Source organism: Pongo pygmaeus, chromosome 3 (assembly GCF_028885625.2).
Source record: "Pongo pygmaeus isolate AG05252 chromosome 3, NHGRI_mPonPyg2-v2.0_pri, whole genome shotgun sequence".
Taxonomy (NCBI): domain Eukaryota; kingdom Metazoa; phylum Chordata; class Mammalia; order Primates; family Hominidae; genus Pongo; species Pongo pygmaeus.
In genome coordinates, this window is record NC_072376.2 from 133,250,219 (window position 1) to 133,262,529 (window position 12,311).

Below are 12,311 nucleotides of genomic sequence, written 5' to 3' on the forward strand. Positions count from 1 at the left end.
ATTCCTTCTGGAACACCACTGCAGACACAGTTGAGGCTTATTCCATGGGAACACAGTGTGGAAGCAACCTACAGACAGCCTTCCTGGAACAATTCAGGGTGATTGCAGCCCACCATGAGGAGTACTCCTCAGATTTAGGCCTGCACGAGAGGCAGAGTCACAAGTCCTCCCTACTTGGAACATCAACATTCCTACAGATGAAAAGAGGTGCCTGTCTCATCTGAATAGCCAGAACACTGGGACAAGAGTGAGGGTGTGAGATGGATAGCTTTCCTGCTGGCCTGGAAGAGGAGCTGAAGTATATCCCACTCTTCACCATCATAAAATTTCATCTAATTGAGAGCTTTCCCAGCCACCTTCGTCAAGGCTGGGACCTCTGCCCACCATTGGGTGTTATATCTCCCCACCTGCCCTAGCTACAACCAGTGCCTACCCAGGGATACCTTCCCTATTTGTCTGAGGCCTGAATCATCAACTTAGTAAATAAAATACTGGGGAAGAATTAAATAAATAAAAAGTGTACACCATGAGAGAATGAGACAACCTTCAAGAGATCCCTGCTATTCCAAACCCATAGGAGACAGTGAACTTACCCAGAGACCACACACATAACTACCATAACCAGCATAAGAGAAAGCCCCACTGCACAAAGACTGTATATAACTGAGGAACTCATACAGAGTCTTCACCCTAAAAGCACCAAGAATCAAGTTAGGCTAAAATAAACTATAAACATTAAAGTTCAATTGTTAAGAGGGAAAAAAGAAATTTAAAAACAAAAACACAGCCCAACCAAAAATAAATCCAAGAACAATTTGAAGAAACTGTCTACCCAAATGAGAAGGAACCAGAAAAGTATGACAAAACAGGGTTCTATAACATCCCCAAAAGATCAAGCTAGCTCCCTAGCAATGGATCCAAAAGAAGAAGAAATCTCTGAAATGTCAGATAAAGAATTCAGGAGGTTGATTATTAAGCTACTCAAGGAGATACCAGAGAAAGGTGAAAACCAAATTAAAGAAATTTAAAAAAAATCCAGGATATGAATGAAAATTTTTCCAGAGAAATAGATATCACAAAGAAAAAATAATCAGAATTTCTGGCAATGAAAGACACACTTGGGGAAATACAAAATGCAGTGGAAAGTTTCAGCAATAGACTAGAGCAAGTAAAAGAAGGAACTTCAGAGCTCAAAGACAAGGCTTTTGAATTAGCCCAAATCAGACAAAGAAAAAAGAATTTAAAAAAATGCACAAAGTCTCCAAGAAATATGGGATTATGTCAAATGGCCAAACCTAAGAATAATTGGTGTTCTTGAGGGAGAAGAGATGTCTAAAAGTCTGGAAAATTTATTTGAGGAAAAAAATAAGGAAAACTTCCCTGGCCTTGCTATATAGATCTAGACATCCAAATACAAGAAGCTCAAAGAAATCCTGGGAAATTCATCAAAAAAGATCATCACCAAGGCATGTAGTCATCAGGCTTTTTAAAGTCAAGATGAAGGAAACAGTCTTACGAGCTATGTTACAAAAGCATCAGGCAACCTATAAAGGAAATCCTATCAGATTAACAGCAGATTTCTCAGGAGAAACTGTATAAGCCAGAAGGGATTGGGGTCCTATGTTTAGCCTCTTTAAACAAAATAATTGTCAGCCCCAAATTTTGTATCCAGCAAAATTAAGCTTCATAAATGAATGAGAGATAGTCTTTTTCAAACAAATGCTGAGAGAATTCGCCACTACCAAGCCACAACTACAAGAACTGCTAAAAGGAGCTCTAAATCTTGAAACAAATCTTGTAAACACATCAAAACAGAACCTCTTTAAAGCATAAATCACACAGGACCTATAAAATAAAAATACAAGTAAAAAAACACAAAAAACAAAAAACAAGGTACCCAGGCAACAAATAGCACAATGAATGCAACAGCACCTCACATCTCAATACTAACATTGAATGTAAATGGCCTATATGCTCCACTTAAAAGATACAGAACTGCAGAATGGATAAGAACTCACTAACTATCTGCTGCCTTCGGGAGGCTCTCCTAACACATAAGGACTCACATACACTCAAAGTAAAGAGGTGGAAAAAGACATTTCATGCAAATGGACACCAAAAGCGAGCAGGAGTAGCTATTCTTTTATCAGACACAAAAAACTTTAAGACAACAGCAGTTAAAAGAGACAAAGAAGGAGATTACATAATGATAAAAGGCCTTGTCCAACAGGAAAATATCACAATCCTAAACATATATGCACCTAACACTAGATCTCACAAATTTATAAACCAATTACTAATAGACCTAAGAAAAGACATAGACAGCAACATAATAATAGTGGGGGACTTCAACACTCCACTGACAGCACTAGACAGGTCATCAAGACAGAAAGTCCACAAAGAAACAATTTAAACTTTACCTTGGAACAAATGGACTTAACAGATATATACAGATCATTTCATTCAACAACCACAGAATACACGTTCTATACAACAGTGCTTGGAACTTTCTCCAAGATAGACCATATGATAGGCCATAAAATGAGCCTCAATAAATTTAAGAAAATGGAAATTATATTGAGCACTGTCTCAGTGGAATAAAACTGGTAATCAACTCAAAAAGAAACCTTCAAAGCTACGCAAATACATGGAAATTAAATAACCTGCTCCTGAATGATCACTGGGTAAAAAACAAAATCAAGATGGAAATTTTAAAATTCTTGGAACTGAATGACAATAATGACACAAGCTATCAAAACCTCTGGGATACAGGAAAGGTGGTACTAAGAGGAAAGTTCATGGCCCTAAATGCCTACATCAAAAAGACTGAAAGCACAAACCAACATCCTAAGGTCACATCTCAAGGAACTAGAGAAACAAGAACAAACCAAAACCAAATCCAGCAGAAGAAAGGAAATAACCAAGATCAGAGCAGAACTAAATGAAATTGAAACAACAACAACAAACAACAAAAAAAGATAAATGAAACAAAAAGCTGGTTCTTTGAAAAGATAAATAAAATTGATAAATCATTAGCAAGATTAACCAAGAAAAGAAGAGAGAAAATCCAAATAACCTAATTAAGAAACGAAACAGGAGATATTACAACTGACACCACTGAAATATAAAAGATCATTCAAGGCTGCTATGAATACCTTTACACACATAAACTAGAAAACCTACAAGAGATGGATAAATTCCTGGAAAAATATAACCCTCCTAGCTTAAATCAGGAAGAATTAGATACCCTGAACAGACCAATAACAAGCAGCAAGATTGAACTGGTAAGTTAAAAATTACCAGCAAAAAAAAAAAAAAAAAAAAAAAAAAGCCAGGACCAGACGGATTTACAGCAGAATTCTACCAGATGTTCAAAGAAGAATTGGTACCACCCTTCTGACAGTATCTCACAAGACAGAGAAAGAAAGAACACTCCATAATTCATTCTATGAAGTCAGCATCACCCTAATACCAAAACCAAGAAGGGACATGAACAAAAAAGAAAACTATAGACCAATATTCTTGATGAGCATAGATGCTGAAATCATTAACAAAATACTAGCTAACTAAATCCAACACTAACTGAATCCAACAACATACCAAAAAGATAATCCACCATGATCAAGTGGGTTTCATACCAGGAAAGCAGGGATAGTTAAACATATGTGAGTCAATAAACAATTAAAAACAAAAATCACATTATCATCTCAATAGATGCAGAAAAAGCATTTGACAAAATCCAGCATTGTTTTATGATTAAAACAACCTCTCAGCAAAATCAGCATACTAGGGACATACCTCAATGTAATAACACATATCTATGCCAAGCCCACAGCCAACATAATATTGAATGGGAAAAGCTGACAACATTCTGTCTGAGAACTGGAACAAGACAAGGATGCCCACTCTCACAACTCCTCTTCAACATAGTACTGGAAGTCCTAGCCAGAACAATCAGACGAGAGAAAGAAATAAAGGGCATTCAAATTGGTAAAGAGGAAGTCAAACTGTCACTGTTTGCTGATGATATGGTGGTTTACCTTGAAACCCCTAAAGACTCCTCCAGAAAGCTACTAGAACTGATAAAAGAATTTAGCAAAGTTTCCAGATACAAGATTAATGTACATAAGTCAGTAGCTCTTCTATACACCAACAGCGACCAAGTGGGGAATCAAATAAAAACTCAACCTCTTTTACAACAGCTACAAAAAAAAAAAAAAAAAATACTCAGGAATATACCAAACCAAGGAGGTGAAAGACCTCTACAAGGAAAACTACAAAACACTGCTGAAAAGAAATCATAGATGACACAAACAAATGGAATCACATCCCTTGCTCATGGATGGGTAGAATCAATATTGTGAAAATGACTGTACTGCTAAACGCAATCTACAAATTCAATGAAATCTCCATCAAAATAACACCATCATTCTTCACAGAATTAGAAAAAACGATTTTAAAATTCGTATGGAACCAAAAAAGAGCCCATGGATAGCCAAAGCAAGACTAAGCAAAAAGAGCAAATCTGGAGGCATCATATGACCTTATTTCATACTGTACTATAAGGCATAGTCACCAAAACAGCATGGTACTGGTATAAAAATAGGCACATATACCATTGGAGTAGAATAGAGAACCCAGAAATAAAGCCAAATACTTAGAGCCATCTGATTTTCAACAAAGCAAACAAAAACATAAAGTGGAGAAAGGATACCCTTTTCAGCAAATGGTGCTGGGATAACTGGCTAGCCACATGTAGAAGAATGAAACTGCATCTTCATCACTTTATACAAAAACCAACTCAAGATGGATTAAGAACTTCAATCTAAGACCCCAAGTTATAAAAATTCCGGACGATAACACTGGAAAAACCCTTCTAGACATTGGCATAGGCAAGGATTTCACGACCAAGAACCCAAAAGCAAATGCAATAAAAACAAAGATAAATAGTTGCGACTTAATTAAATTAAAGAGCTTTTGCATGGTGTAAGGAACAGTCAGCAGAGTAAACAGACAACCCACAAGGAGGGAAAAAATCTTCACAATCTATATATCTGACAAAGGACTAATATCTAGAATCTACAACGAACTCAAACAAATCAGTAAGAAAAAAAACATTAAAAAGTGGGCTAAGGACATGAATAAAGAATTCTCAAAAGAAGGCATACAAATGGCCAAAAACATATGAAAAAAATGCTCCACATCACTAATGATCAGGGAAATGCAAATAAAAACCACAATGCAACACCACCTTATTCCTGCAAGAATGTCCATAATCAAAAAATCAAAAAACAGTAGATGTTGGTGTGGATGCTGTGATCAGAGAACACTTCTACACTGCTGGTGGGAATGTAAACTAATACAGCCACTATGGAAAACAGTGTGGAGATTCCTTAAATAACTAAAAGTAGCACTACCATTTGATCCAGCAATCCCACTACTGGGTATCTACCCAGAGGAAAAGAAGTCTTTATATGAAAAATATACTTGCACATGCATGTTTATAGCAGCACAATTCACAATTGCAAAATCATGGAACCAACCCAAATACCCATCAATCAAGGAGTTGATAAAGAAACTGTGGTATATACATATGATGGAATACTACTCAGCCATAAAAAGGAAAGAATTAACTGCATTTGCAGAGACCTGGATGAGACTGGAGACTATTATACTAAGTGAAGTAACATGAATGAAAAACCAAACATCGTATGTTCTCACTGATATGTGGGAACTAAGCTATGAGGACGCAAAGACGTAAGAATTATATGATGGACTTTAGGGACTTGGGGGGAGGGCAGGAGGGGAACGAGGGATAAAAGACTTCAAATAGGGTGCAGTGTATACTGCTTGGGTGATGGGTCCACCAAAATCTCACAAATGACTGTTGAAGAACTTACTCACGTAACATAATATCACTTGTACCCCAATAACTTATGGGGTAAAAAAGGAAAAAGCACATGCACATGAATGTTTATAGCAGCACAATTCGCAGTTGTAAAAATATGGAACCAGCCTAAGTGTTCATCAGTCAATGAATGGATGAAGAAAATGTGGTCTATATAACATCATGGAATACTACTCAGCTGTAAAAAGGGACAAAATAATGTCCTTTGCAGCAACCTGGATGGAGCTGGAGGACATTATTCTAAGTGAAATAACTCAGGAATAAAAAACCAAATATGGCATATTCTTACTTACATGTGGGAGCTAAGCTATGAAGATGCAAAGGCATAAGAATGATATAATTGACTTTGGGGACACAGTGGGGAAGGCTGGAAGGAGGAGGGATTAAAGACTACATATTGGGTACAGTGTACACTGCTTGGGTGACAGGTGTACCAAAATCTCAGAAAATACCACTAAAGAACTTATTCATGTAACCAAAAACCACCTGTACCCCCCAAAAAACTATTGAAACTTTTTAAAAAAGAGGATCATGGCAAACCTCAAACTTAAAAAAATCCACACCCAGGCACATAATAATCAAATTACTTATAACTAAAGACAAAGACAAATCTAGAAATCAGTCAACAAGAAATAACATTATCTCTAAGAGGAAAACGACACAAAAGAGTACATATTTCCCATCGGAAACCACAGAGACCTGAACCAGTATTTTTAAAGTGATGAAAGAAAAGAACTGTCAATCTGGAATTCCATATCCATTAAAAATATCCTTCAGGAATGGTAAACACATTTGCAGATGAAGATAAACTGAGAAAACTTGTTACCAGCAGATCTGCTCTGAAACTTTTGCTAAAGAAAGTTATTCAGAGAAGGGAAGTGACACGAGAAGGAAACCCAGAACTTTAAGAAGGAAGGAGGGAAACAGAGTGGCAAAAATCTAGGTAAACATAACACACTATTCTTCTCCACTTATTTAACATATGTTTGACAGTTGAAAGCAAAAAATTAACACTGCCTGATGGAGTTTTCAATATAGGTAGATTTAATATGTCAAACAACTATAACATAAAGAGGGAAGAGTAAAGGAATCAATATGGGGTAAGATCTCTACATTCCTTCTGAAGCAGTAAAATACTGATTTTAAGTGGATTGTGAAAAAATAAGTAGGTATATAGGAATTTCAGAGCAACCACTAAAAAATTATACAAAGAGATATATAAAAATACACAATAGACAAAATAAAATGGAATAATAAAAAATATTCAAATAACCTGAAAGAAGGCAGGAAAGAGGAAAGAAAGGAATATAAAGCAGTGGTAACAAACATAAATGAAATGGTTAATTTAGTATCATATAAAGTAGATTTCAGAACAAAAGGAATTACCAGAGATAAAGAGGGATATTACATGACAATAAAAATTGTCAACTCACATAACAACATTTCTAAATGAGTATGCACTCTGAAGCGGAACTTTGAAATACATAAAGCAAAAATTGCCAGAATGAAAAGAAGAAAGACATATTCACCATAATAATCAGAAATGTCAATACTCCTATTTCAGGAATACATTAAACTAGAAGACAGGAAGATTGGCAAGGCTATGAAGAATTAAACAGCACCAACAATCAAAGGGTCTAGCTGATATTTATAGAATACTTCATCCATATTCTTCATCACATTATGATGAACACAAAACATTCTTCAAATTAGATCATATCCTGGGTCATAAAACAAATACTATAAATTTTTAAACATTTAAGTAATACAAAGTATATTATCTGGCCATAATAGAATCAAACAGAAAATTAACAACAGAAAGACACTAAGAACATCATCAAGTACTTGGAAATCAAGCAATAAATTTCTACATATTCCATAGGCCAAAGAGTAAGTCTAAAAGAAAAGTAAGAAATATTTTGAGCTGAATAAAAATACAACATATCAAGATTTGTGGGATGGTATGACAGTAATTCAGAGTGAAACTGACAACATTAAATGCTTATATAAGAAAAAGGTCTCAAATCAGCAATTTAAGCTCCTACCATAAGAAACTAGACAAAGAAGAGCAAAATTAGTTCTAAGTAAGTAGAAGAAAGAAAATAGTAAATATAAGAACAGAAATTAATGAAATAAAATACAGAAAATCTATGGAGAAAATCAATAAAATCAGAAGCTGTTTCTCTGAAAAATCAATAAAATTAATAACTCTCTAATAAGATTGACCACGAAAAAAAAGACACAATAAACCAGTATCAGGAATGAAGGAGCTATCATTACCAACTAACAACTCTATACACTAACTTGACAGCTTAGATGAAATTGTTCAATTGACCAATCACTAGAAAACCACAAACTACTGAAACTCACCCAAGATAAAATAGATAACCTGAAGAGTCCTACAGGGAAATAAAACTTTTCCTATATACAGATGACAAATAAAGGAGAAATGAGAGGCACATAATAGGCACATAGAAGTTTTGAAATCCAGCTGGACACGTTTAAAAACATGTTCCCATTCAAAGCCAAGGAATGAGAGCCCAGTCTCGTTCCACAGGAGTTGCTCCCTTCTTCATTGTTCTCCTTGGTTCCATCCTTAGAGAGGGTCTTCTTTTTTCATAGGAAATGGTCTGTTTGAATAGCTTTAAATAGTTGGAGAGTTTTCCCAGTCTTCTTCCTGCTCACAGAATGTTGGGTGGGGTCCAGCTGCTTTTTCATTCTTTACTGACTCAGTCCCTTTTAATCTGAGCTGATGCTCTTTGGGCACTTTTATGATTGAGGTTTATTCCACACCCCAAATGCCATTTCTATAATTCTTTTACAACAGAGCTCTCTAGTTAGCATGAAATGTCAGGAACAACACTCTTAATATCCTTAGAAATATTTTTGTCTATTTGAACTGGGGGTCTACTAGGCATTGCCTTCAATCTTCCCGACATCTTTATAAAAGTTTTTATGAATAACATCCCTGATTTGATTTTGCCCTGAGGCTTTTCCTACTTTGAGAATCTGTTGGCTAAAGAGACTAGAAATGTAAAACCATTCTATTTTCCTCAACCCAGCATGACTTGGTTCATCTATATTTCTTCTAAATTCTGTTTGCAAATTGAACATTCCTTCCTTGGTTAATCTTTCTTTTCCTATACCTTATCATATACAGTTAAAAGAAGTCAATTGCAGTTTCATCATTCTCTGTGGGAGGCTCTTCAGCTAGGTCTACAAATTCATTAGGTACATATTTTCTAACTTTAATTTTGCTACAGAGACAAACTGCTTCATAATGAAAAAACATGGGTAGCTATTTTTCAAACCTCCAATAGCAGCCTCAACGCTTTTTCATCATTCACTAAAACATATTTGCCATTCCTCCAATCTCTATCGGAAGCTCACTTGCTATTTTCTTCCAGCTTATGCCCATTGCCTGGTCCCAAAGACAATGGCATATATTATGGGATTTTGTTAAAGTAGAAACGCTTTTCTATATACTAATTTCTGTATTTATCTATTACTTTGTAAGAACCACCCCCACATAACTTGGGCGTTTAAAACAACAGCAATGAATTATTTTTCATGGTTCTGTAGGCTGAGTGAGAGGTTATTCTACTGTCTTGCTTATGCTTACTCATGTGCCAAGAGCCATGATTTACTGGGAGTCATTAATGTAATAATTTACCACAGGATGTTCTGTGGAGAAAGATCAGTTAATATCAGACATTTTGGTCGGGACAATTCCTTCTGAAAACACATCACAACAACAATTATAAACAATAAAAGCTTGATATACAGTGAGCCTCAACATTTAACATTTATATCCAAGCATATCCCCTTATATCAGGGACTACAAAGCATCCAAATAAGATGAGAAATATTTTAATTGATGAAACATACCCCGTCAGATAAGCACTTCCTTGTCAGCAAGAAAGAAGGTCATATTTGGACCAGTTCCATGAACATATCTAATTTGATTAAGAAAACAAATCCACTTCTCCTGGAGTCTCTAATGATAGCAAGACTAAAGAGAATATGAAAATCAGGCTTTTTTTCAGAGATGTTAACATATCCTACTATTCAGATTCCTTGAAGGCCAAAAGACACTCAGGTCTTTAAGATTTGTGTTCTTTATCATTTCTGGCTACTCAGGCTCCCTTTATCAACCACATTGGGGCACTTCTAATTAATGCTCTCCTTTTGGGGCTTATCTAATTTGCAACAGTACTCATGTCTGACCAACATGATCCTGTATTATAAAATACCTTTAATTTTATAATATTTCACTACTGTTCTTTTGCTCAGAGACCCAGTATTCAAAAATTATCTCAAAGAATAATTACATAAATAAAAATTACATAAATACATGAATTACATGAAAAAAATAATATTAATGTAATACTCTCAAAGAATATTACATTAATATTATTTTTCAAAGATGTAAACTTGTTTTTCATCTCATAGTATGTCATTTTACCTTTTTCTTCCCCCAAAATATCAGCTGAAGTTAGCCATAATGCATAAATGACAAATTTCGGTTTCTTAATCTTCTCAGAGTATTTCTTCCTTTTCTTTTAATGTGTCTAAAAAGGAAAGATGTATTTAGATTCATATGTAAACACTTGAATTAATTTGTGTTTTTTGATGTAATTACATTATTTTAATAGCCAGTTTTTATTACTTATGGCAAATTTCATTTTGATATGAGCTACATCGCTTAAAATGTGATTAATATAGTAAGGTTATTCCCTCTTTTGAATATTTGAATACCATTATTTAATTTTGTTAATGAGGAGGTAGGTAGCTGAAGGTTTATAAAATCAAAGTTATTGATTAGATTAAGTTTTAAGATAAGAGCTGGATATAGTTCAAACATAATAAAAAATACCTGATAGTCTAGGTACTGATAAAATATCTTCTTTTGATGTTTGAATTAAAAGAATAGGTATCATTAATAAAGTATTATGTGTTAAATTGGTAAGTACAGTGCTTAAGGACTTTCAAAAATATTCCCAAATGAAATGCTTCTATCACTATAGTTATGTCATGATATACAAATTAAAATGTTATCAATTTGGCTCATGACAATTTTGCTTCAGGGTGTGAGCTGGAATGCTGGGGAGTGGTGGGAGGTTTCTAAGCAGCATATATAGGATGACAGGTGAAATATTTGGAGGAGCTAAGGCAATACCACTTCTTGAACTTGAACTGTGTCAGGCATCCATTGCAGATAGTGTTATGCTTTTTCTGATTTATTTCTCAAAACAAACTCAACAAGTAGATACTATTAAATCTATTTTGTTTAAAAAAATTGACATCATTCAGTTAAGTAAATGATGTTACAGATTTATCATCTTTTCAAATTTATGGTCTTTCTTCCCTCTTTCTTTTTGTCCTTTATTCCTTTTCATATAGTTTGGATATGTATTCTCTCTAAATCTCATGTTGAATTGTAATCCCCTATGTTGGAGGTGGGGTCTTGTGGGAGTTGATTGCATCATGGGGTGGATTTCTCATGAATGGTTTAGCACCATCCCCTCAGTGCTCTCCTTGCAATAGTGAGTTCTTGTGAGATCTGGTTGTTTAGAAGTGTGTAGTATCTCCCCACCCACCCCACTTCTCTCTCTTGCTCCCACTCTGGCCATGTGACATGCATTCTCCTGCTTTGCCTTTGCCTTGAGAAAAGGTCCCTGAGGCCTCCCCAGAAGCCTGACAGATGCTAATATCATGCTTCCTGTACAACCTGCATAACTGTGAGCCAATTAAACATTTGTTTCTTTATAGGTAATACCTGAGACCCAGGCTCAGGTATTTATGACAATGCAAGAACGGCCTAATACTCCTTTCATTCGTCTTTCCTTACTCTCTTCTAGGAATAGAGAGAACTGTGGACTTACATAGCTTTGAGTATCAACTAAAATATATTTTGTAACTAAATTTTCAAATTGATGTGTTACATTATACCTTTGTTAAAGTATTTCCTCAGTTAAAGCAAAACTGTTCAGGATATTTTGTGCTTCTAACTGATAATCTTATATCTGATTTAAAACATTAAGTTTATATACTATTCATTTCAATTATGTATGTGTATTTTTACTTCTCATACATTTGTGCATTTGCAATAGACAATCCAGGAAACTAGCTAAAGGTGTAATTTACAAAGAAGAAGGTAATATATAAGAAATGTGAAAATGTCATTAATTTGGTGTTTAAACAAGCTTTTAAAGAGTTTATCTATTAAATATCTATGTTAACACTCATCTCAAATTCAAAGTTGGTAATAATTGACCATTCCCTTCCCCTTCCCCAAAATATATTTTACTTACTTTTCTGACTTAGCTAAGCTTGGTCTAATTGAACATTAGTTTTAATTTAATCATCAGATACAAAAATTTATATTATATACAATCATATG